Genomic DNA, 25,535 nt, shown 5'->3' on the forward strand with positions numbered 1-25,535 from the left:
AAGAGAGAGGGGGTGGGGCCGCGGCTCCTTGTGCTGCAGCTCAGGTCGGGTGCCCCCATAGCAAGAGAGGGGGTGGGGCCGCGGCTCCTTGTTCTGCAGGTCAGGTCGGGTAAGCTGCTTGCTGTGTGGGGGTCACTCAACAGGAGGGAAGGGCCAGGAGAGCCAAAAAGGGACCCGAGAAGAGGAGGATCGGGGCTGCCCTGTGCAAAGCCAACTGCAACAGAGCAGGTAAGTATAAAAAAAAAAAAGAGACTTTACAATCACTTTAAGCTTTGCCAATTATACCTAGGAGCTGATTGGTTACACCAGCTTCAGTAAATCTCACCCATTATATAACATTAGAATAATAAGTAATACAGCTTTTTCATCTACTCTCTAGACTTAACAAGCATTTTACCCTTGTAATGCGGAAGGGCCCACTTTATGGGTATTTTATGAGCTGTTTTTAGGCTAGGCAGCGTTAAACCCATTAATACAAAGGTTACAAAGTGCAATACCTATTAAAATGTAACTTTCGTTATTTCAGTGCAGAAGGACAAGGAAGTATATATTGGGTTTCGAATAGAGAAGAGTACATACAAAATGGTGCTAAACAAGACAAGCAAATATCAATAAGGTCATCAATGACACACAAAATGCATGTTATAAAATATCGTTATATGTCAAGGTCAGTGCAGGGACAAGGTCATCCAGAGCCCAGGGCAAACACGCCAAACTGCGCCCCCCCCCCCCGCCCCCAATGTGTATGAGCATTATGTGTCATCAAAAATCACCTCTCCCCAAAAAAAACTGAGCACTAATCTTTTTCACCCCCCTAAGCGTAAATTCCCCCTCCTCCCAGTGCAAATCTGTTCCCCTGCTGAAATCCCCCCTCCCATCACAAATCTTACCCCCCTCCATCCCCCAAATCCCCCCAATTCAAGTACCCCCCCCCCCCCCCCCAAAAAAAAGAAAAAAAATCACTCCTCCTAGCACATATTATCTACCCCTAAAATTGCCCCTCCCAATAACCCCACTGCAAATCCCTCCTTCCAGCACAAAGCACCCCAATCATCCCTGCTAGCACAAATCTTCTTACCCCCCCATTCCTTCTCCCCTTAAATTTTAGCATAGTCCCCAAATTTCCCCACCTAGAACAATACTTACTCCCTTTACTCCCTGCTGCCCCCCAAATCCCCCTTTCCAACACAAATCCCCTCCCCCCCAATTTCCTTGTGGTGCCACCCCCCACCTCACATGAAACGACAGTGCCCAGGGAAGCCGTCCCTCCTGCCCACCCCTTGTCCCGGCCCTGGTCAAGGTCCATGGTCATAAAGCAGTAGGTATTCTGAGTCCAGGGAACGGCATGAGTTCCTGGAGTTGGTATGACTTGGTTGTCTATGCGTTCCTCCTGAGCTGGGATCTGCGTCCTTGCTGTAGAATTGAAGCTGAGTGTGAGGATTGGAAAATGATCATTATATTTTCTGGAATGGAATAGAATATGTAGAGAGGATGTGGGTTAACTGTAAGTGAGTATGTACCATAATGCCAAGGTTTTGATATGGACAATGTAAGAGGGTTTAGAAGTACTCGGAAAAATAACATTTGGGGGTTGAAGACGGAAAGGAAATGGTAGAAAGATAAGAGAGAAAGGGAAAGGCCTAGGACCAGATGCATCATCCCATATATAGGTAGTAGGAATAGTTTGGGGGGTAACAAGTAATGGGTCAAAGTTCACTGGGCCACAGTAGGTCACCCAAGGCCACCAAGAAGTCCTGGGTAGAATAGGATTCGAGGGGAGGAAGAGGGAGAATGAGAAAAGGAAGAGGTAGAGGAACAGGTAGAGAAAGAAGAGAGAACTGGAATGTTTAGGGACCAGGCATACCTCCCCATATCCAGGTAATCGTAAAGAATAGTTGGGAGGTCACAAGTGTTGGGTCAAAGTTCACTGGGCCACAGTAGGTCACCCAAGGCCACCAAGAGGTCCCGGGTAGAATAGGATTTCAGGGGAGGAAGAGGAGGAATGAGAAAAGGAAGAGGGAGAGGAACAGGTAGAGAAAGAAGAGAGAACTGGAAAGTTTCGGGACCAGGCATACCTCCCCATATCCAGGTAATCTTAAAGAATAGTTGGGAGGTCACAAGTGTTGGGTCAAAGTTATTTGGGCCACATTAGCTCGTTCGTGCTGGGAGACCACACTAGACTGACTTGATCAGTCACTGGTCACGGGTGGGTGATTACATGCGTGAGTAGGAAGAAATCACTTCTGGTAGCTTGTGCCTGCTAATGGATAGTGTCGGTGAGCCCTCTTGGACTTTGGGCTGCTGCCTTTTATTACAGCCTTATGGTCATTTTTCGCATGTCATTCCACTCGAAAAAGTATGGAGGAAGAAGCGCCCAGTGTCCAAAGAAATGTAAGTGTGAAGGTGGGTTAAAAAGCATTTATTGAAAGTAGCAAGGAAGTATATCAAGCCAACATGTTTCGGGGGAAAGGGACTCCCCTTCCTCAGGGCTCTTGCTGCATGCTAATAGAAGGGGATGGTTCCCGGATTGGGTGCGTTGATAACAACATTTTGGAAAGAGATCTGTCAGCAGCTGTAGTTTTAGAGGCAGTAGCTGCTGCCTCCGCAACTACATACCACACTCTGACAGCTCTCTTTCCAATATTTTGTTATTAATGCACCCAATCCAGGAACCATCCCCTTCTATTAGCATGCAGCAACATCCTTAAAGAAGGGGGAGTCCCTTACCCTGAAACACTGTTGGCTTGATCTACTTGGTCGCTACTTTTCATAAATGCCTTTTAACCCACCTTCAAACTCGCATTTCTTTAGACACTGGCCGCCCCTTCCTCCGTACTTTTTCTGGGCCACAGTAGGTCATCCAAGGCCATCAAGAAGTCCAGGATAGAATAGGATTCTAGGGGTGAAAAAGGCAGAATGATAAAAGACAAAGGGAAAGGTAAATGTAAAGAGATAAAGTGGGATTAGGGAGTCACCAGTGATGGGTCAAAGTCCTTTGGGCCATAGCAGGTCACCCAAGGCCACCAAGAAGTCCAGGATAGAATAGGATTCCAGAGGTGAAAAAAGGCAGAATGATAAAAGACAGAGGGAAAGGTAAATGGAAAGAGATAAAGTGGGACTGGGGAGTCACCAGTGATGGGTCAAAGTCCTTTGGGCCATAGCAGGTCACCCAAGGCCACCAAGAAGTCCAGGATAGAATAGGATTCCATAAGTGAAAAGGCAGAATGATAAAAGACAGAGGGAAAAGTAAATGTAAAGAGATAAAGTGGGACTGGTGTGTCACCAGTGATGGGTCAAAGTTCTCTGGTCCATAGTAGGTCACCCAAGGTTGCCAAGTTTTCATAAATTTGTTATGAACGTCATTCGGCAAAGCCGTATATTATAAGCCTTTCAGTTCTTCCGAATCGGAATGTTCTTGTAGAATGTGACCGGTTCTCTTTACGCCCGCCCAGCACTAGGCTTTGGGAGAAGAGGCCCAGTTGTCAGTCTCAGTATTACATAGCTGCTGACTCTCCAGATAAAGCCACTATTTATTCACTTTAATTGAGTCATCTTGGCTGTGATTTGCCCCGTGGGAGCTGTAAATTAAGGGCTTGAAGAGCTGCGAGCAAAGTTTAGAGAAGTGCTGCAATGACAGATTGCAGACGTGTGTGGACACCTCACCGCGTCCTTCCCCCGCCCCCCCCCCCCACGAGCTTGTGGGGTGTATACCTCCCAGGAAAAAGAGGGGCAGCCTGAAGCTCGAAGATTTTATCAAGACATAACTTTGTCACACTTTCCTCCAGGCAGGAAATGAAGAATTAGGAGCACGAGACACATTTTCACACAATTAAAGTGACATCGTCAACATCGGCAAAAAAGAAATAAAAATGCTAACATTTGAAAATAAGTAGCAAATCAGAGCTTCTACAAAAGGTTTAAAATAACGTAATAGCCTTAGTACCCTATTAAGTGCATATATAATAAGCCATTTGTAAAGGGCCCCCAAACACGTAAAGAAAATCGCAAGTAAAATTTGGTGCGACTAGCGATTGGTTGATTATCCGATCATAAGAGCAGGAGAATTGGAGGCCGCCGTCAATGAGCAGGGAAAGTCGCCGGTGATGGGGTAAGTACTACTGACTGAGGGGGGTAGGCATACTATTTGCCCCCCCCCCAAAAAAAAAAAAATTCCACCGGCCGCCACTGCATGCAACAAAAAAACGGAAGATTAGTCATCTGAAAATCTCATTTTGTGTACGAGGCTTCAGTGTTTTCATACTTGCCACATCGGTCATGGATTGCTCATTTGATTCCCTTCCGTTGTCAAGATTGCCTAATTGGTGCCAAAAAAGTTGCCAATTTGTTGCCCTTGAATTGCAGCGATTGCCCATTTTGTAGGGCTTTTGGCAGCTAAATCCGACTTTTCGGACGACAAAAACCTGAAGGTGCACGCTATGACATTTTTAACGTATGCGAACGCAACGTCCGCTTTTAGTTTAATTAGTACAGTTTTCGTCCGAATAAAATCATAAGAGCAAGATTACGCATGCTTGGAAACAAAAGAATACATTTCAGAACTATTCAACACATTACATCACTTCCAAAGTTGTATTCGGTTATCGAGAATTTTCCTAAGTTGAGTAACCTCTTCACTTTTGATATGAGACTAGTGGCGGCCCATCCATTAGGGCGCCCGGGCACTGCCCCCTTTCTCCACGCCACCCCCCTATATGCAATGGATAGATTAAAAGCATGAATCTATCCATGGTCACTGCGGCCACCCCCTATTTATGCGGCCGGCCCCCGCTTTTTTTTTTAATGCACCTGATTAGAGCCGGAGGCTTTAATAGGCTTCAAAATTGGTGGGCTCCGGTCGCCGAGAATGCGCTCCGATCCTGCCCAGGTGTGTTACAACAGTGAATGAATATGGATCAGAAGCGGGTGTGAGACCCGTTTTCCGATTGGCCAAAAAGAGAAGACTCCCGATTGACCGCCGAGGAGGAGGAGGGAGGAAACGGGAGCTGCCACCGCGGTCGCTGTGATGACCCGTGGAGAGCAGGAGAACTGGAGGCCGCTGTCGCCGAGCAGGCAAAGCCGCCGGTGATGGGGTAAGTGCTACTGACTGAGGGGGGTAGGCATACTATTTGCCCCCCCCCCCCAAAACAATTCCACCGGCCGCCACTGCATGCAGCAAAAAAACGGAAGATTAGTCATCTGAAAATCTCATTCTGTGTACGAGGCTTTAGTGTTTTCATACTTGGTCATGGGTTGCTCATTTGATTCCCTTTCGTTGTCAAAATTGCCTAATTGGTGCCAAAAAAGTTGCCAATTTGTTGCCCTTGAATTGCAGCGATTGCCCATTTTGTATGGTAGGAATTGCCAGTGTATTGTAACAGTTGCTATATATTTCCAATACATTTAAAGTGTACGTATAGCCAAAGCTGTTTTTTTAATGTTTGGATAGAATGAGGAAGGGCTTCTTTCCTGACTCTACGGATTCCTATCCTTTCATACTACACCCCCACAAATGTGGTATTTTGCCCCACAAGTTGCCCAAGCACATTAGACGTGACACTATTATCTCCAGTACATTAGGTGGTCTGTGTGCGCCTCTGCTATCTCTACAGTTCAGGAGAGGTCAACAATGGTTGTCTCCATATCTCCTTCCATAGACAGTACTTAGTGATCCTTTTTGCCGTTTATATGAGGCCTTAACAGTAGGCTTAGACTTGCACTTCCTCTGTATACCCAGAATATCGATGGTTTACCCAACCTGACCTTTGACCAACACCCTTTGGCCAACCTATATAGAAATATCACCTCGTCTGGTGAAGGATTTGCTCTTGGTTAAGCTGGCCGTCAGCAGAACAAGGCCAGCCAGCTCTGCTCCTGATGGAGAGAAATGTGTAAGCCCTTGTACACACGGTTGGACATTCAGACAACCAAATCCATCGAATTTTGTCCGACGGATTTTGTCCGAAACTGTTGCATACACACGGTCGGACAAAGTTGTCAGAAAATCCGATCGCACTTAACGTGATGACGTTATTTCGTTAGGACGGGACTACGTTCAGGCTAGTAGCCAATAGCTTTGGTGTAGGAATTTGATCTGAGCATGCGTGGCACTTTGTCCGATCGGAATTCTCTACACATGATCGGACAAAGTCCGATCGGATCATGTTGTTGGAAAATTTTATAGCCCAGCTGCAAAACTTGGTCCGTTGGATATTCCGACGGAAACAGTCCGATGGAGCCCACACACAGTCGGATTATCCGACAACACGGTCCTATCGGACATTGTCCATCGGAATGTCCGACCGTGTGTACAAAGGCTTAGAGGAGCAGGTGGATTTCCCCTGTATTGAATGACATTAATAACATACTTTGGACTTTGGAGGTTGAGAGTCTCCATCCTTGCTTGTTCGCTATTGACATTGGCAAGTGACGGACCATCCTGGAGTTGGCATCCTTCAGTCAGTGGAGTGGTGGTAGTGGTGGTGGTGGTAGTGGTGGTGGTGGGGGGGGGGGGCTTGTAGGGGAGTGGTTGGGGATGATTTACATAGTAGACTCTCTATGAAGTTTATGTCCCTGTAGGGAAGTTTTATCCATCTATTTGTACTGGTGACCATTGTTGCCGAACCAGAAAGTGATGCAAAATCCAAATTTCTCAGATTGTCCCCAGAACTGGTGGAGGTAAATCTTCTATTGGGGACAGTTGTCTAAGATAGGAGTACCCCTCACTTTGGGAGATTTCCTCTCTAGGACAGGAAGTGAAGGTAAATCTCCTGAAAAAAATAATATGATAGTGCTTTGAACCCCCTTTTTTTAGACTTTTTTTTAAAGGATTCCTATCACTTCAAACTAAAATCCCTAGAAAAGTGGTATTTTATCCTCTGAGTGGCTGCAGAACATTATTTACAAACCTGTTAAGATTTACTATAATCCCTACAGTTCACTCTGATGTCCTGTGTGCCCGGTTGTTATCTCTACAGTTCAGGAGGAGAGGTCAATACTGGCTGCCTCCATATCTCCTTCCATAGATTGCACCGGGGGATCCCTTTTGGCATGCTTAATATGCACAGCGTTAGGGTCGTCTGGTTTATTGTACAACAAAAAGCTTTATTTCACTATAAAAACGCGTTTCATGGCTTTAAATTTGCCACTTCCTCAGTTCAAGGTGATGTACAGATGTCTGCGGGTACAAATTCAATTGAGTATAGCACTATAAGGATATGTGAAGAAGACATCGATGAAGACGGGCGCCTCTGCCAATTGCCATTTTTAGACACCATCCAACTCACCTGACTCAGAATCCACCTTAGAACCCCGCCAGGGATCCGGGACGGGGACCTCCCATGGCATTGAGAGTGACTTTATTCTTTGTGAGGACAGACCTGCGCTCACGAAAGGTTGCATGTATTTACCCTGCGGGGTCACCACAACCTCAGCAGATGCAGGTTACATCATTTTTTATTTTATGGAGAATCTATTTTGAGGTAATCTTTATATTTGGGTCATTCATTACACAACAAGGGCTCCCTCGCATTCCCACTTTTCTTTCTTCATTGCACACTCTGAGTCGCCCCAAGGTCATTCAACCAACCGCTTTGCACCCGAACCCCTCAGATCTCCTTGGACCAACCACACCCCAAATCCCAATTTCCAGAGTAGGCTTTTCTCAATCTGAAAAGGTCGGGACTTGCACTTCCTCCACATACCCAGAAGATTGATGGTTGCTCAACCTGACCAATGCATCCTTTGGCCAACCCGGATAGAATTATCACCACTTGTGGTGAAGGATTGCCTCTAGGCTAGGCAGGTCTGTCAGCCGAACAAGGCCAGCAAGCTCTGCCCTAGCCTGAGGAAACATTGCTATGGAAGGGTCAGTCCTGCTGGGCAGAGCTGCACTTGTCAGAATTGTTTCATGCCTGGAATATCTCGCATTCCTCCAGCAAAACTGCCAGATAAGAGGAAGCGTCCAAGTGCAGAGAGCACAATGGACCAAGTCCCTGCACACAGCCATACTTGGCAATACTGTGCCTGTGGCTCTCTCTCCGCAACAAGGACCCCCTTCTGACATTGAACTAAAGATAGCCTGTCTGAACAAAGCAGGCTCTCCTCTGGGATAGGGATCCACCGTACAGACCTGAAGAATGACACTGAAATACACCCTGGTGTTTGGACATTACTAAGGCGATACTACGTAGGGCAGCGACTGGTCAGCCAAGCTCACAGGGGCGTCCAACCGTGAGTCTTCGGTGTACAGGTGTCACTGGATTGATGGCGAGTTGTGAGTATGCCCAAATCCCCATTTCCTTCTTTATTCCATGACTGTAGCTCTTCATGATGGTGTTGAGATAAGTCAATATATGTGTTGAAAGGAACCCGTTATAGGGTGGAAATACTTTTTTTTTTTTTGGTGGAGTAGGGACTAATTTCGAAATTCAGTCTGGTTTTTGTTCTGTCTGTGACCCAACTGAGGGGTTTTCCTCACTTCCTATTCATGTGTCACCAATTCAAGAAATGGGGCTGAGAGGGGAAAGTAATGGTGGGATTGGCACTTGTCATTTGGCAAGGACAACCTGGAAGACAATCTGGTCAACCAGGACAACCTGGAGGACAAACTGGAGACAGGACAACCTGTAGGACAAACTGGTGAACCAGGACAACCTGGACAACCAGGACAACATGGAAGACAATCTGGACAACCAGGACAACCTGGAAGACAAACTGGAGACAGGACAACCTGTAGGACAAGCTGGTGAACCAGGACAACCTGGACAACCAGGACAACCTGGAAGACAAACTGGAGACAGGACAACCTGTAGGACAAGCTGGTGAACCAGGACAACCTGGACAACCAGGACAACCTGGAAGATAAACTGGTCAACCAGGACAACCTGGAGGACAAACTGGTGAACCAGGACAACCTGGACAACTAGCACAACATGGAAGACAATCTGGACAACCAGGACAACCTGGAAAACAAACTGGAGACAGGACAACCTGTAGGACAAGCTGGTGAACCAGGACAACCTGGACAACCAGGACAACATGGAAGACAATCTGGACAACCAGGACAACCTGGAAGACAATTTGGACGGAAGATAAGGGCATTAATACAAATTATTGCCCAAAGTTCTATCCTTCCGACACTCAACTAAAAATGTGTTTTTGTCTGTGTCCCCTATTGGAGAGATTTTTCATCACTTCCTGTCCTGTATGTTTCCCATTGGTTATCAGGAAGGTGGGAGTGTCCTAGAGCTTCAAAGTTGGAGGGTAGTTGAGGTCTGCTTGTAGTAAGGGGGCAAACGATCCAAGGTGGTACAAAAAAAAATGGTTGGCCGAATGGATGTTACTTGCATGCACCCCGCGATTTCTGATCTTATATTCTTTATATAGCCCAGACTTTATTTTTTTAATTGTGGATGGAGTGGGAAAAAAAATAGAACTTCTGCGATTTTTAATTTCTAATATATGAAACTGAGATTAAAGCAATACATCATGAATTAATAGTTTAGACACTAATTTATTCTGCTGTGAAATCAAGTGGAAGACGAAACAAGAAATCCAACGTGTTTTGGGGGACCAAAAACTTGCCTCCTCCATCAGAGCTTAAGGATAGGAAATTATGTATAAAGAAGGAATAGAGGATACAATGTATAGGGACTGAATAGAGGATACAATGTATAGGGACTGAATAGAGGATACAATGTATAGGGACTGAATAGAGGATACAATGTATATGGACTGAATTAAGGTATATGGACTGACTTGAGGATACAATGTACATGGACTGAATAGAGGATACAATGTATATGGACTGAATTGAGGATAAGATGTATATGGACTGAATTGAGGATACAATGTATATGGACTTAATTGAGGATGCATTGTATATGGACTGAATTGAGGTATATGGACTGAAATCAGTATACAATGTACTGTATATGGACTTAATTGGGGATACAGTGTATATGGACTGAATTGAGGATACAATGTATATGGACTGAATTGAGAATACCATGTATATGGTCCGAATTGATGATACAATGTATATGGACTGAATTGAGGCATATGGAATGAATTGATGATACAATGTATATGGACTAAATTGTATATGGACTGAATTGAGGATAAAATGTATAGGGACTGCATTGACTACACATTGTATATATGTATATGTATATGGACTGAAATCAGTATACAATGTACTGTATATGGACATAATTGGGGATACAATGTATGTGGACTGAATTGAGATATATGGACTGAATAGAGGATGCAATGTATATGGATTGAATTAAGGTATATGGACTGAATTGAGGATACAATGTATAGGGACTGAATTGAGGATACAATGTATAGGGACTGAATTGAGGATACAATGTATAGGGACTGAATTGAGGTATGTGGACTGAATCATGGATGCATTGTATATGGACTGAATTGATGATGCAATGTGTATGGACTGAATTGAGATATATGGACTGAATTGAGGATACAATGCATATGGACTGAATTGAGATATATGGACTGAATTGAGGATACAATGTATAGGGACTGAATAGAGGATAAGATGTATATGGACTGCATTGAGGATACAATGTATAGGGACTGAATAGAGGATAAGATGTATATGGACTGCATTGAGGTATATGCACTGAATAAAGGATTCAATGGGGGTTATTTACTAAAGGAAAATCCACTTTGCACTGAAAGTGCACTTGGAAGTGCAGTCGCTGTAGTTCCGAGGAGGACATGCAAGGAAAATAAAAAAACAGCATTTTAGCTTGCACATGATTGGCTGATAAAATCATCAGAGCTTCCCCTCATTTCAGATCTACCTCTTAGATTTAGAACGACTGCACTTCCAAGTGCGCTTGCAGTGCAAAGTGCATTTGCCTTTCGTAAATAACCCCCAGTGTTTGTAAGCAGCTGGTTTGAAGTCTGAGTCTGTGACTGGCTGAATACTATGAGTTGCTATATCAGCCCTGGGTGCGTCCATTTTTTAACGCATACCTGCGGCTTGTGGCCATAGAGCAGCATCCAGAACTCATGGCAATATGCATCTTCCGGCTGTAGCCATGGAGGTTCAAACAGAAAAGACCCCCCTGTTTTTTCACTGCAGATTACTCGGCACGGATGGTGTTGTAGTTCCTGCCTTGTTTCATGATCTTATACTGCAGGATGTGACTTGTGCTGAGGGCTCTGAAGTGTCCCAGTGATATAAATAGAAGCCCCCACACACTGGATAAGACAGAGGCGCCAATTGTTTGCTAGATAAAGAGAGCATTGATTGGCTCAAGAACGCGGCGCATGGCAAAAGAAAAATAAATGTAATTTACAATTGTAATGGGAGAAATTATGATTGGATGTTTGTAATTCATGGGCAATAAGAATCTGCCTGGCAACCCGACTTCCAACCCAAGTCTGTAGGATCGAGTGGCAGTTTTATGTTGGGGGGTATCAGTGATGGCCAATGAAGACTGTCCATACTAATTTATTATATCGTTATAATTATTAATATTACTGAAAATATTATTATTATTATTTTTGTTATTTTGTTACACTATTTGCATGAAGGCGATGTGGCGGTGCAGGTGTCTATCAAAGTGTGTATGGCCAACATAAGACTCATCAGACGATCGATTCCTGGATATCTTGTAGGAGCGCCGAGTACAAACATTCATCTCACTAAGAAATACATTTAAAAATATTTATTGATCATAAACATCAGATAAATGCAATGCATTCTGGAGGAAAGGCCTCTTTCTTCATCTGCTGGCCCTGAAGAAGCGCAGCTTTCCCCCCTGAAACGCATTGCTTATTTGATTGTTCATAATCAATAAAGATTTTCAATGAGTTCGAAGTGAGATGAATGTTTGTATTAGGCGCTCCTAATCACATATCCACTTTGTCAGGGGTCCCAGATGATTGAGAGAGTGGGAGCTGGGCCAGCTTGGAGCGGTAGCATGCGGTAACATTGATAGTATGGAGAGATGATGGGAGGGAGGTGTGGGAGGGGTGTAGTGCAGGTTCCTGGAATTATGGGGGGGTTATAGGGCCATGGAGGAGAGCAAGTCTGATGTAGGCAGACTGGAATTTTATCACATAGGTGTAACCTGAGTGGGTGAGAGACTTGAAGGCATTGCCAAAAAAAAAAAAAAAATGGAATCTTGTGTGTGATTCACCCCGGGATGATCTATGAGGTCTTCCTACAAAGATGTCCATTTATCTTCTTGTCTTCTGTTTCCACAGTTTGCTCAAGTTTAATGCGAAATGTTACCATTTATAATGGAAAGTGGTGACATAGAAAGGATGGAGAAATCTTTTTTATTTTGTCACTTAGTTTCTCATTTAGAGAATGCCGAACTGTAAAGATGACCCATTCATGTAGAGGCCTGCTGGTCATGTGATGTCAGCAATCTTGATATGCCTTGCAGGCCACCCAGGACTATAGATCTTCATATATATATTAAAATACACATATTTTACAATTTATTATTATTATTATTATTATTATTATTATTATTATTATTATTATTATTATTAATATTAATAATAATATAATAATAATTATAACAACATATAGACATAAAGATTAAAATTAAGATTTTTCATCATAATCATCATCATCATCATAATCATAATAATATTATAAATTGTATTATTTTGAATAAATATTAATATAAAAATATCCCATCATTTATTATTTTTATTAATAATAACAATAATATATTTAATAAATATTAATATTAAGATATTTCATCATCATCATATAATTGTTCATATTATTATTATTTGATCATTTCTAATAAATATTAATATAAAAACACTCCATCATTAATTCATATTTCTATCCTCTTTAAAAATAATAATAATATATTTATAATAATTATTGCTATTAAGATATTTCAGCATCATCATATTATTATTAATAATATATTTAACAAATATTACTATTAAGATATTTTATCATGATCATCATATAATTATTTTTATATAAATATCAATTTATAAAATATTCCATTATTAATTAATATTTTATTATTATTGTATAATAATAATAATAATAATAATATATTTAATAATTATTTCTATTAAGCAATTTCAACATGATCATTATCATATTATATTATTAATAATAATAATAATAATAATAATAATAATAATAATAATAATAATATATTTAATAAATATTACGATTGAGATAATTCATCATAAACATCATAATCGTGATCATAATGATATTATAAATTGTATTATTTTTAATAAATATTAATATAAAAATATCCCATCATTTATTATTTTTATTAATAATAACAATAATATATTTAATAAATATTAAGATATTTCATCATCATCATATAATTCTTCATATTATTATTATTTGATCATTTCTAATAAATATTAATATAAAAATACTCCATCATTAATTCATATTTTTAACCTCTTTAAAAATAATAATAATAAGATATTTCAGCATCATCATATTATTATGAATAATATATTTAATAAATATTACAATTAAGATATTTTATCATGATCATCATATCATTATTTTTTATTATTTTGTTAATAAATATTAATATAAAAAATATTCCATCATTAATTAATATTTTTTATAATAATAATAAAAATATATATTTAATAATAATAATAATAATTATTATTATTATTATTATTATTAAGCAATTTCATCATCATAATATTATTATTATTATTATCATTATTAATATATTTAATAAATATCACTATTAAGATATTTCATCATAAACATCATCATCATCATAATCATGATCATATTAGTATTACAAATTGTATTATTTTTAATATCATTTATTATTATTAGTATTAGTATTATTAATAATAATAATAATAATAATAATAATAATAATAAATAATAATATAATAATAATAATATATTTAATGAATATAAATTTTAATATATGTCATCATTATCTTATTATTATTATTATTTATAATAAATATTAATATAAAAATATTCCATCATTAATTCATATTTTTATCTTTAAAAATAATAACACTAATATTAATATATTAAATAATTATTACTATTAAGGTATTTCATCATCATATTATTATTAATAGTATATTTAATAGATATTACTATTAATATATTTAATCATCATCATATAATTATTTGTATTATTTTTTTTACTAAATATTAAAATAAAAAAAATATTCCATCATTAATTAATATTTTTTTTTATTATTATTATTATTATTATTACTATCATTATATAATAATAATAATAATAATAATAATAATAATTAAAAAGATATAGTTAAAAATGATTACTAAAAAAATCTCCCAAGCTTTGAACATCTCACGGAGCTCTGTTCAATCCATCATCCGAAAATGGAAAGAGTATGGCACAACTGCAAACCTACCAAGACATGGCCGTCCACCTAAACTGACCGGCCGGGCAAGGAGAGCATTCATCAGAGAAGCAGCCAAGAGGTCCATGGTAACTCTGGAGGAGCTGCAGAGATCCACAGCTCAGGGGGAGAATCTGTCCACAGGACAACTATTAGTCGTCTCTCCACAGATCTGTCCTTTATGGAAGAGTGACAAGAAGAAAGACATTGGTGAAAGAAAGTCATAAGAAGTCCTGTTTCTAGTTTGTGAGAAGCCATGTGGGGGACACAGCAAACATGTGGAAGAAGGTGATCTGGTCAGATGAGACCAAAATTGAAGGTTTTGGCCTAAAAGCAAAACGCTATGTGCGGCGGAAAATGAATACTGCACATCCCCCTGAACACACCATACCCACCGTGAAACATGGTGGTGGCAGCATCATGTTGTGGGGATGATTTTCTTCACCAGGGACAGTGAAGCTGGTCAGAGTTGATGGGAAGATGGATGGAGACAAATACAGGACAATCTTAGAAGAAAACCTGTTAGTCTGCAAAAGACTTGAGACCGGGGCGGAGGTTCACCTTCCATCAGAACAACGACCCGAAACATCCAGCCAGAGCAACAGTGGAATGGTTTAGATCTCCATCCAATCCGACAGAACTTGAGATATTCAGAATGGTCAGAAATGTCCCTCTCTAGATGTGTAAAGCTGGTAGAGACATCCCCAAAAAGACTTGTAGCTGTAATTGCAGAGAAAGGCGGTTCTACAAAGTATTGACTCCGGGGGGCGCCATACAAATGCCCCCCCACACTTTTCACATATTTATTTGTAAAAAAATGTTGAAAACCATTTATCATTTTCCTTCCACTTCACAATGATGCACCACTTTGTGTTGGTCTATCACATAAAATCCCAATAAAATACATTTACGTTTTTGGATGTAACATGACAAAGTGTGGGAAGTTTCAAGGGGTATGAATACTTTTTCAAGGCACTGTATATAAAGGAAAGTTTTTCTGCCTGGAGTTGGGTTTTATTACAGTTTATACAGACGGACTCCGCTGGTATTATTCTTATGGAGTCACAAGGAACTATTAGCAGCCTGCAGCCATGAATGAGGCACAAGGTGCCCGGAGCCTCGGCGCTGTCACCAGCTTCTCCTAAATCCTCAGGCTGAACCCGAGATGATCCCACAAAGACGTTCTGGAGATACGTTTTTATTCTGCTGGCAGCAGATCAAGCAATAACTTCTCCCGGCTCTGAAAACATCTCTCCTCAAAGAGACAAATTGGAAACATCGAATTCCCCCGGCTTCGGTTTGTTCTCTTTTTGAAAATAATAATTTTCCCTTCCCGTGACCTGCAGGACGGCACAGAAGTTCTCCCTCCCCCGGTACTTCTGCAGCTTATAATTTAATAAGACTTCCTGCCAAGTTTAAACAGACAGATTAAAGTGTTTGGGATCAAGTAAGCCTCAGACCTGGCCTTCGTTCACCTTACTTAAAGAGCACCTACCATGGAAGAAAACGCACAGAATACGCCATATAAATGCACCCGTCAGGAAATGTATAGGTCTAAATCATTTCTGGACATGTAACCATAAAAAGCAACAGTATCATTTTTTATTAAAAATCCATCTTTGAGCTCCAGTAACTTTGCCTAGGCTCAGATAGAGTCATGAGTCTGCTGCAGGCAGGAAGAAACATTTCCTCAGTCTCCCCCCCCATTGATCAGATTGCAAGATTGTAACTTTGTAGCAAGTCACATGGTGAAAGGCTGCAGCAAGGGGTTGATCTGTGTCACACATTTGTGAACACCGGAAACCAGGATTTTTGGCACCTCTGAGTCGGCATCTCAGTCCAAGAAATAGATGGTGACCCTAGATCAGTGATGGAGAACCTTGGCACTCCAGATGTTTTGGGACTACACTTCCCATGATGCTTAACTACATTGCAGAGTGCATGAGCATCATGGGAAATGTAGTTCCAAAACATCTGGGGTGTGAAGGTTCACCATCACTGCCCTAGATGATGCCCGGACAAAGGTGGTGCCATCCTGGCTGGCTCAGAGGTGACACATAAAGGTGTTCAGTGGGGTTGAGGTCAGAGATCTATGAAGGTCACTAGAGTTCCTCTACAACAAACTCATCAAACCATGTCTTTATGGAGATGTTGGTTGAGAGGACTGGGCTCATTCCAATTAATTCCAAAGGTGTCAAGTAGAGTTGAGGGCAGAGCTCTCTGAAGGCCATTCGAGTTCCTCCACATTAAACTCATCAAACTATGTCTATATGGAGATTTTTAGATGAGAAGACCTGGCTCATTCCATATCATCCAAGAAGTGATCAGTTGGGTTGAGGTCAGGGCTCTGTGAAGGCCACTAGAGTTCCTCTACAACAAACTCATCAAACCATGTCTTTATGGAGATGTTGGTTGAGAGGACTGGGCTCATTCCAATTAATTCCAAAGGTGTCAAGTAGAGTTGAGGGCAGAGCTCTCTGAAGGCCATTCGAGTTCCTCCACATGAAACTCATCAAACTATGTCTATATGGAGATTTTTGGATGAGAAGACCTGGCTCATTCCATATCATCCCAAAAGTGATCAGTTGGGTTGAGGACAGAGCTCTGTGAAGGCCACTCGAGTTCCTCTACAACAAACTCATCAAACCATGTCTTTATGGAGATATGGGATGAGAAGACCGGGCTCATTCAAATTCGTCCCATAGGCGATCAGTAGGCTTAAGGTCAGGTCTATGAAGGCCATTGCAGTTCCTCCACACCAAACTGGTCAAACCATGTCTTTATGGAGCTGCCTTCGTGCACAGGGGCACAGTCATTCTGGAACATTAAAAGGTTTTCTCAAAACTCTTACCACAAGGTTAGAAGTGCACAATTATCTAAAATGTCTTTGTATGTTGTAGTATCATCAGTGCCCTTCACTGGAAACATGTGAACGCCATCATTTAGAAGGGGTCAATGGACTTTTGGCCGTATACTAGGTGTCATGCTGAGGACTCACTAACTTTTGGCCATATTGTATAATTTTTTTGTACATCTAATGGAGATCGTACCATCATATTGTAAGGTGTATGGTCAACTTTAGATTATAAATGAAGTATTATCATAACTAATGGCCTAACTTCGTAAAGGACTGCTTCTACTGTTCCCACGTATGCCTGTCTCATACTGACACACAGGGCAGGACTTAGGGTGGTCGGGGCCCCTGGGCTTGAGTCACTTTCGGGCCCTACCTTCTATACATTACCGTATAACACGCGTCGGCGTATAACACGCATCCAAAGTTTAGGTGGGAAGTTTGAGGAAAAAAAACCTTTACATTTAAATGCCCATCAATGCAGCCTTGTCAGTGTCATTTGCAGCCTTGTTGTCATTGCAGTCTTGAAGTTTAAAAATGGCACCGCAGAGATAGAGTCCTGTGTATCTTTGCGGCTCTCGGGTCTGCTCGCAGTCTCACAGACATCCCAACTAGGGATGAGCTCAAGCGTATTCGCACACTCCACGTGCAGAGCCCGCCAGGAAGTCGGCGCAGCGCTGCGCGAATCACAGGCAGTGAGACATTGCCTCGATGCGTGCTACGTTGCGCTGACTTCCTGGTGGGCTCTGCACATAGAGTGTGTGAACACGCCGGAGCTCATCCCTAATTCCAACCTGCAAAAACTAATTTCAGGGTGGTGACGCAACAAGACCCCCCACATGACACATTAATATATGTGTAAACATTTTCTGTGTATGTGTGTATAATGTCACTCATATGCAGCCTATATCACATATATACCGTACACCTCATATCACTCACATACAGCCTATGTAGGCTGTGTGTGTGAGTGATGCGAGTTGTATATGTGTAAGACACGGTACAAGAGAGGATCAGAGACTGCAGACACGGTACAAGAGAGGGTCAGAGACTGCAGACACGGTACAAGAGAGGATCAGAGACCGCAGACACGGTACAAGAGAGGGTCAGAGATTGCAGACACGGTACAAGAGATGGTCAGAGACTGCAGACAGGGTACAAGAGAGGGTCAGAGACTGCAGACACGGTACAAGAGAGGGTCAGAGACTGCAGACACGGTACAAGAGAGGGTCAGAGACTGCAGACACGGTACAAGAGAGGGTCAGAGGCTGCAGACACAGTGCATGGGATGGTCAGAGACTGCAGACACGGTACATGGGATGGTCAGAGACTGCAGACACAGTGCATGGGATGGTCAGAGACTGCAGACACGGTACATGGGATGGTCAGAGACTGCAGACACGGTACAAGAGAGGGTCAGAGACTGAAGACACGGTACAAGAGAGGGTCAGAGACTGCAGACATGGTGCATGGGATGGTCAGAGACTGCAGACACGGTACATGGGATGGTCAGAGACTGCAGACACGGTACATGGGATGGTCAGAGACTGCAGACACGGTACATGGGATGGTCAGAGACTGCAGACACGGTACATGGGATGGTCAGAGACTGCAGACACGGTACATGGGATGGTCAGAGACTGCAGACACGGTACAAGGGATGGTCAGAGACTGCAGACACGGTACAAGGGATGGTCAGAGACTGCAGACACGGTACAAGGGATGGTCAGAGACTGCAGACACGGTACAAGGGATGGTCAGAGACTGCAGACACGGTACAAGGGATGGTCAGAGATTGCAGACACTGTACATGGGATGGTCAGAGACTGCAGACACGGTACAAGGGATGGCCAGAGACTTCAGACACGGTACATTGGATGGCCAGAGACTGCAGACACTGTACATGGGATGGTCAGAGACTGCAGACACTGTACAAGGGATGGTCAGAGACTTCAGACATGGTACAAGGGATGGTCAGAGACTTCAGACACGGTACAAGGGATGGTCAGAGACTTCAGACACGGTACAAGGGATGGTCAGAGACTTCAGACACGGTACAAGGGATGGTTAGAGACTTCAGACACGGTACAAGGGATGGTCAGAGACTTCAGACACGGTACAAGAGATGGTCAGAGACTGCAGACACGGTACAAGGGATGGCCAGAGACTTCAGACACGGTACAAGGGATGGTCAGAGACTGCAGACACGGTACAAGAGATGGTCAGAGACTGCAGACACGGTACAAGGGATGGCCAGAGACTTCAGCCACGGTACATTGGATGGCCAGAGACTGCAGACACTGTACATGGGATGGTCAGAGACTTCAGACACGGTACAAGGGATGGTCAGAGACTGCAGACACTGTACATGGGATGGTCAGAGACTGCAGACACTGTACAAGGGATGGTCAGAGACTTCAGACACGGTACAAGGGATGGTCAGAGACTTCAGACACGGTACAAGGGATGGTCAGAGACTGCAGATATGGTTGAACTCAGTGTATATATATATCGTATTGCAGGACTGTGACACTCTATTTAAACTGGTTCTGCAAGATCAAGTCAGTAATTCTTCTTTGAAAAGTGCAACCACGTGACAAGACAGCAGCACATTTAATTTCCAAAATAACATTTTTCTTACAAACAGTGATCTGGTCAGGGTTAGTGGAGGACAGTAAACAGTTAATGGGTCTGTGAAACTTCTAGCCTGAATCAGCAGGAAATCCTTCACAAAAACATCAAACTGCAGCACACACAGAGCTCTGGCTAAATAGCTGAGCTGAAATGGTTAACAATCAACCAAGTGTGACCTCACTGGACACAGAATGCTGGGGGGCTGCCTGTCCTCCAGAGATCTGATCACAGTGCAGCTATAAAGAAAAAACAAAGATTACAGAGGGAGGAGGGGGAGGCTGATCAGTAACTTTGCACTATCTAAAGACACATTTCTGGACACTGACCAGCCAGTATTACATGTGCCTGTGCAGGGCTCCCCATCATCTTCTTCCCATTCAGCCAGAATGCTGTGTGTGCTCAGTGCTGCAGGGATCTTCCCATAGTCATACCTTCCTCTGCTATATCCTCCTGGGGCTTCAGGTACAGTGCATCTCCCTCCCAGCTCCCCCATTCACCACCTGTGTAGTCCAATGTGGCGGGCTGAAGAGGGGGAGGGGAGTTACACTCTGCTGCAAAATACACTGACTTGCTCCTCCAGCCCTCGCTGTTTTCCTCAGCCCCGCCCACTGTTCACAGCACAGCCCCGCCCCCGCTTCTCTCGCTGTTCCAAATCTCCTAGGCTAGCAGCTGACAGTGTCCCTCTGAGTGACAGGTTCAGCTATGTATCTTGGCAGGGCTGCGGGGCCCCCTATTGGGCGGGGCCCCTGGGCTTGAGCCCAGTCAAGCCCAATAGTAAGTCCGGCCCTGCTGACACACACACGTGTTGATAACATGATCATACGTCGGAGAATGTACATAGGAACAGACCTGGCTGAGGATCAACCAGAACACGCCTGGAGCTTATCAACCCCAATCACTACTCTGACCCCCTCTGGGACTTCTCACTTCTTGTTAAATGATGTTCTTGGCTGGAGATCACATCAAACTATGAGTTACTCCGTCTACCTTGTATTACATCTATATGGCTGTTACAACTGCCGATTTCCACCTTTCCTTGTTATTTCATACAATGTCTGCTTTTCGTCTATCTCCTTCTTACAACATCAGATAGATGTCACGTCTATTTACAAGACAGTGCCAGGAGACGTGTCGAAAAGTGAATACAATAGCCAGGCGCAGGTTTCGTTGAACAATTTAATCTGCAAAATACTCTATCAAAAAAGGCTTCCATATATGGCTTGACCAACCCTCAAAACCTAGGCGTTTGGTCGTGTGATCTCTGCTTGAAGGGAATGTATAGATTATTTTTTGGATATACTGTACATATAAAAGTGATCAGCTTAATGCAAGTACTCTGTATTATAGTTTGTAGTTTTATAGGCACCCATAGATGCCAACTGTTTGCCAAGAGGGTCCCACATCCACGGCCACTATACTGATGACGCTGTATACCAGCATCTCAGCATCTGGCCCATTCCAATTTATCCCAAAAGCGTTTAGTAGAGTTGAGGTCAGGACTCTATGCAGGTCACATGAAATCCTCTACAACAAACTCATCAAACCATGTCTTTATGAAGATGTTGGATGAGAAGACCTGGCTCATTCTAATTCATCCCAAAAGTGATCAGCAGGGTTAAGGTCATGGCTCTGTGCAGGTCTCTTGAGCTCCTCAACACCAAAATCATCAAACCATGTCTTTATGGAGATGTTGAATGAGAAGACCTGGCTTGTTCCAATGTAATGCCAAAGGTGTCCAGTAGGGTTAAGGCCAAGGCTCTCTGAAGGCCACTTGAGTTCCTCTACAACATAGGCAACCTCGGTCCTCCAGCTGTTTTTAAACTACAAATCCCATCATGCCTCTGCCTCTAGGAGTCATGCCTGTGATTGTCAGGGTCTTGCAATGCCTCATGAGATTTGCTGGAGGGCCAAGGTTGCCTACCCCTGCTCTACAACAAACTCATCAAACCCCGTCTTTATGGAGATGTTGGGTGAGAAGACCTGACTCATTCCATCTCATTCCAAAAGTGTTCAGTAGAGTTGAGGTCAGGGCTCTATACGGGTCACACGAGTTCCTCCACACCAACTGGTCAAACCGTGTCTTTATGGAGCTGGCTTTGTACCCTATGGGTGCCAACTGTCCCAGATTTGCCAAGAGTGTCCCACATTCCCAACTACTATTCCGATGACTCTGTATCCCAGCATCACCCTTATTTGAGTTACTCAGCAGAATTAGTAACACAAAAAAAGATATTAACTGATGAAATTAAGGTATTGTCCACTGGAACCCAACCATTTTAGTGTCTTCTGCACAGATTGCCTTTAAGAAGAGGTCAGGTTGGCCTATCCTTCTCTTCAGAAGAGGTCATGTGATCAAAGGGGTCATGGGACCCCCAGGGGAAATTTCAAAACTACTATTGCAGTAGGGCCCACCTGACCCCCTGCACCCTCTGCAGCTGGTGCTCTCCTTTTTCCCTCTGAGACTCCCGGTTATAGTTGGGCCCTCTGCAACCTTACTTCCATTGCAGGACTGCTCATATCCTGAATTGCACATGATTACTTCAAAGTGTGGCCAATGGATGGAGTGCCAAAGGGGAGCAGTGTTCTGTTTCAAATGTCACTTTATGAATTGACATACCTCATTGGACCCAGTCTGGGGAGACAGTATGGCCATCTGCTGACTTGGCACCATCAACGGGCAGCTTAACTCTTTAATAAGACACGCAAGTTGAATCCAACACAAATTTACTTCAAGTGGTTTGAAAGGCAGAAGGTTTTTCTATGCAATAAGGTAAAAAACCTTCTGTGTACAGCCCCACCCCCCCTCCCCACACCCCCTTATACTTACTTGAGCCTGATGTTGATTCAACAATGTGCATGAAAGCAGCATCGCTGCTCCCTCTCTCCTCACTGGCTCAGACACAGCAACTGTCTCCTGCTGCTCTCAATCACAGCTAGTGAAGAGAAAGCAGGGGGCAGGGCCGAGCCACACTGTATGTCGGGAGCAAGCCTGCATGAGTGCCCCCATAGCAAGCGGCTTGCTATGGGGGCACTCATCAGGGAGGAGGAGCCAGAAGCGCTGGTGGGGGATCGGAGAAGAGGAGAATCAGGACGGATCTGTGCAAAACCGTGGCAGCCGGTGGTAATTTTTTTTTTGGGGGGGGGTTTGCAAACAGTATAACAGCCCCCCGCGATCGATCGGGTGGGTCTGGTGCACATACTCCATCTATAGTAGGCAGCACTTCTCCCGGGCTTCACCAGTGGCTTCCCCTGCTTGGTGGCGGTGGCGGCTTTCCCTTCCCCTGCTCTCCACGGGCATCGCATCCATTTCCTCCCTCCTCCTCCTCGGCGGCCAATTGGGACTCTTCTCTTTTCGGCCAATTGAAAAATGGGTTTAAGGCTGGATTTACATCTATGCATTTTTAGTGCTTTTTGCAGATTTGTACTACAGAACGTGTTCCATAGGAAACCATGTTAAATGGACGTAGTGCAAATCTACAAAATGAAAAAGGCACTAAAAATGCCATAGGTGTGAATCCAGCCTTAGACCCGCTTCTGATTGGCCAGATTGAGGCTCAGTGTTTCAATAGCGAATATTCATTCGCTGTTGTAACACCTGGGTGGGCTCCTGCTCCACAAGCCCACCCTATTTTGAAGCCTATTAGAGCCTCTGGCTCTAATCAGGTGCTTCAAAAAAAACACCCCCGCCGTTGTTTTTCACGCGCCCGGCATCCTGAAAGGGACTGGACGCATTAATAGGGGGTGGCGGTGTCCTGCAAAATAGATAGGGCATGGGGGGGTGGTGGCCATGCATAAAGGGGGCAGCGCTCCGTCGCCCCTAATGGACAGGGCCGCTACTGTGTTTGTCAATAATAAAATAATACCTTTACAATCACTGTTTGCAGTACAGCGGATGTTTTTTTTTTTCCGGTCTTTTAGAGTGTAAGAAGACAATGACTTTTCTAAGCCCTATCTCTGAGAAGTACAGTAAAACCTTGGTTTGAGAGCATTTTGCAAGACAAGCAAGATTTTTTTTTATACATTTTGACTTGATATACAAGCGATGTCTTGGTATACAAGTAGCGTCACGTCACAACTGAGCATAAAAGAGAAGAGAGGCGCCTCTAAGTGTAGCAATACAGTAACGCTTAATGAAGGTACAACATTTAGAAACTAACATGGTTGATGATTAAAACGGGCACATCTAAGTATGGAGGAATCCGGGGTAAAGCTGTCCACATAGACCGTCCTCCCCACCGCCATTGACGTCGTCCCTTCCACACTGCACTCCACGAGCGCTTCAAGCCTCACTTTCAGATCGCTCTACTGCAGGGTAGTCTTCCCCGTCATGATTGCAGACAGCTTTACCCCAGATGTCTGCATATTTAGATGTGCCTCTTTAATCATCTACCATGCGAGTTGCTGAATGTTGTACCTGCATTAAATGTAACAATATTGCTACACTTAGAGGCGCCCCTCTTCTCTTTTATACTCTGGAGCTCCAGCTGGATTTTGCTTCTAATCCCCTTGTAGAGGCTTCCATTTGTGGATGGACATTTTATGATTTATAATCTTTTTATATGGACTATAAACTGAAGGACTTATGAAAAAATGGTTGTGGAACTTATAATTTGAGTTTCTATTATTTCTTATGGGGAAATTTGCTTTGATATACAAGTGCTTTGGATTACAAGCATGCTTCCGGAACGAATTATGCTCGCAATCCAAGGTTTTACTGTACTAACACTGACTGAGGGCCAGGGGCGGACTGACAACTCATGGGGCCCCCGGGCAATAGGAGATTATGGGGCCCCAAGGCAATCAGAGACTATGGGGCCACATAGTATACACAAACACACACACAGTATACAATCACACACACAGTACACACAGACATGTTTCTATTGGCTGAGAAGGTACTGGAGAGGTGGGGCAGCTATAATCTCGGGATTTACATACTGTCCCTGGTTTTACTGAGGCTGGCAACCCTGATGGGGCCCCCTAGTGGCATGGGGCCCTCGGGCAGTGCCCGAGTAGCCCAATGGTCAGTCCGCCCCTGCTGAGGGCACATGGGAGAAGCAGACATGGTGAGCCAGGAATGAACTAACTAGCATTAGACAGGAGGGGAGGACAGAGGGAAATATCAAATCACTTAAGTAAACAATTTGCAGTGGCTCTATATCACCACTAGATGTCAGCATACTACAGAATAATAATAACCTGATGCAGTTCAATACAACGCAGAATAAATACGTATCAGTGGGGCAGAAGAAGCAATTTTTTTGGGGGGGGGGGGGGGGGGGAAGAGACTGGCCGCACGGAGAGGAGGAATAAGATAGGTAGAACGTCTTCTTTTTAATGTTCCCCTAGATATTTAACCCTTGCAGCGCTTGGGAAGCCCCACAGTAAGGGTAGTTTTGAATCCCCCCAGTTCAGCTTTTTAGCCAAAACAAGCCTTGTATGAAGTTGAAGGAACGTGTAAAATCATTTGTTGAAGCGAGGACACGGTGTTCTCTGCCGGCGGATTGTTTAGGTATGAGATCCTGGAATAATAACCAGGGTGGATATCGCGGGATAGCGCAGCGGGCGGTGGTGACTTTGTTACCTGCCGGCGTATATATATCTAGACGCGGAGAGAGTTCTTGCAGACGGATCGTCTTCTTATTAGATTATAAAGGAG

At 43.2% G+C, this 25,535-nt stretch overlaps 1 protein-coding gene across 18 annotated transcripts in view; it reads left to right on the forward strand.

Annotated features, from left to right (window-relative positions):
* MICAL2 (microtubule associated monooxygenase, calponin and LIM domain containing 2) overlaps positions 1-25,535 on the forward strand; it is a 392,610-nt gene that overhangs the window by 50,989 nt on the left and 316,086 nt on the right. Inside the window, exon 1 of one of the 18 annotated variants that reach the window (XM_077453573.1) lies at positions 8,034-8,272. The exons of the other annotated variants lie outside the window; for them this stretch is intronic. The gene's annotated coding sequence lies outside the window, so the exon portion shown is untranslated. Of the gene's footprint in view, positions 1-8,033; positions 8,273-25,535 lie in introns of those variants that run through there. 18 annotated transcript variants of the gene reach the window in all.

The sequence above is a fragment of the Lithobates pipiens genome, unplaced genomic scaffold (assembly GCF_037356315.1).
Source record: "Lithobates pipiens isolate NorthernLeopardFrog02 unplaced genomic scaffold, aLitPip1_a1.2 Scaffold_24, whole genome shotgun sequence".
NCBI lineage: Eukaryota > Metazoa > Chordata > Amphibia > Anura > Ranidae > Lithobates > Lithobates pipiens.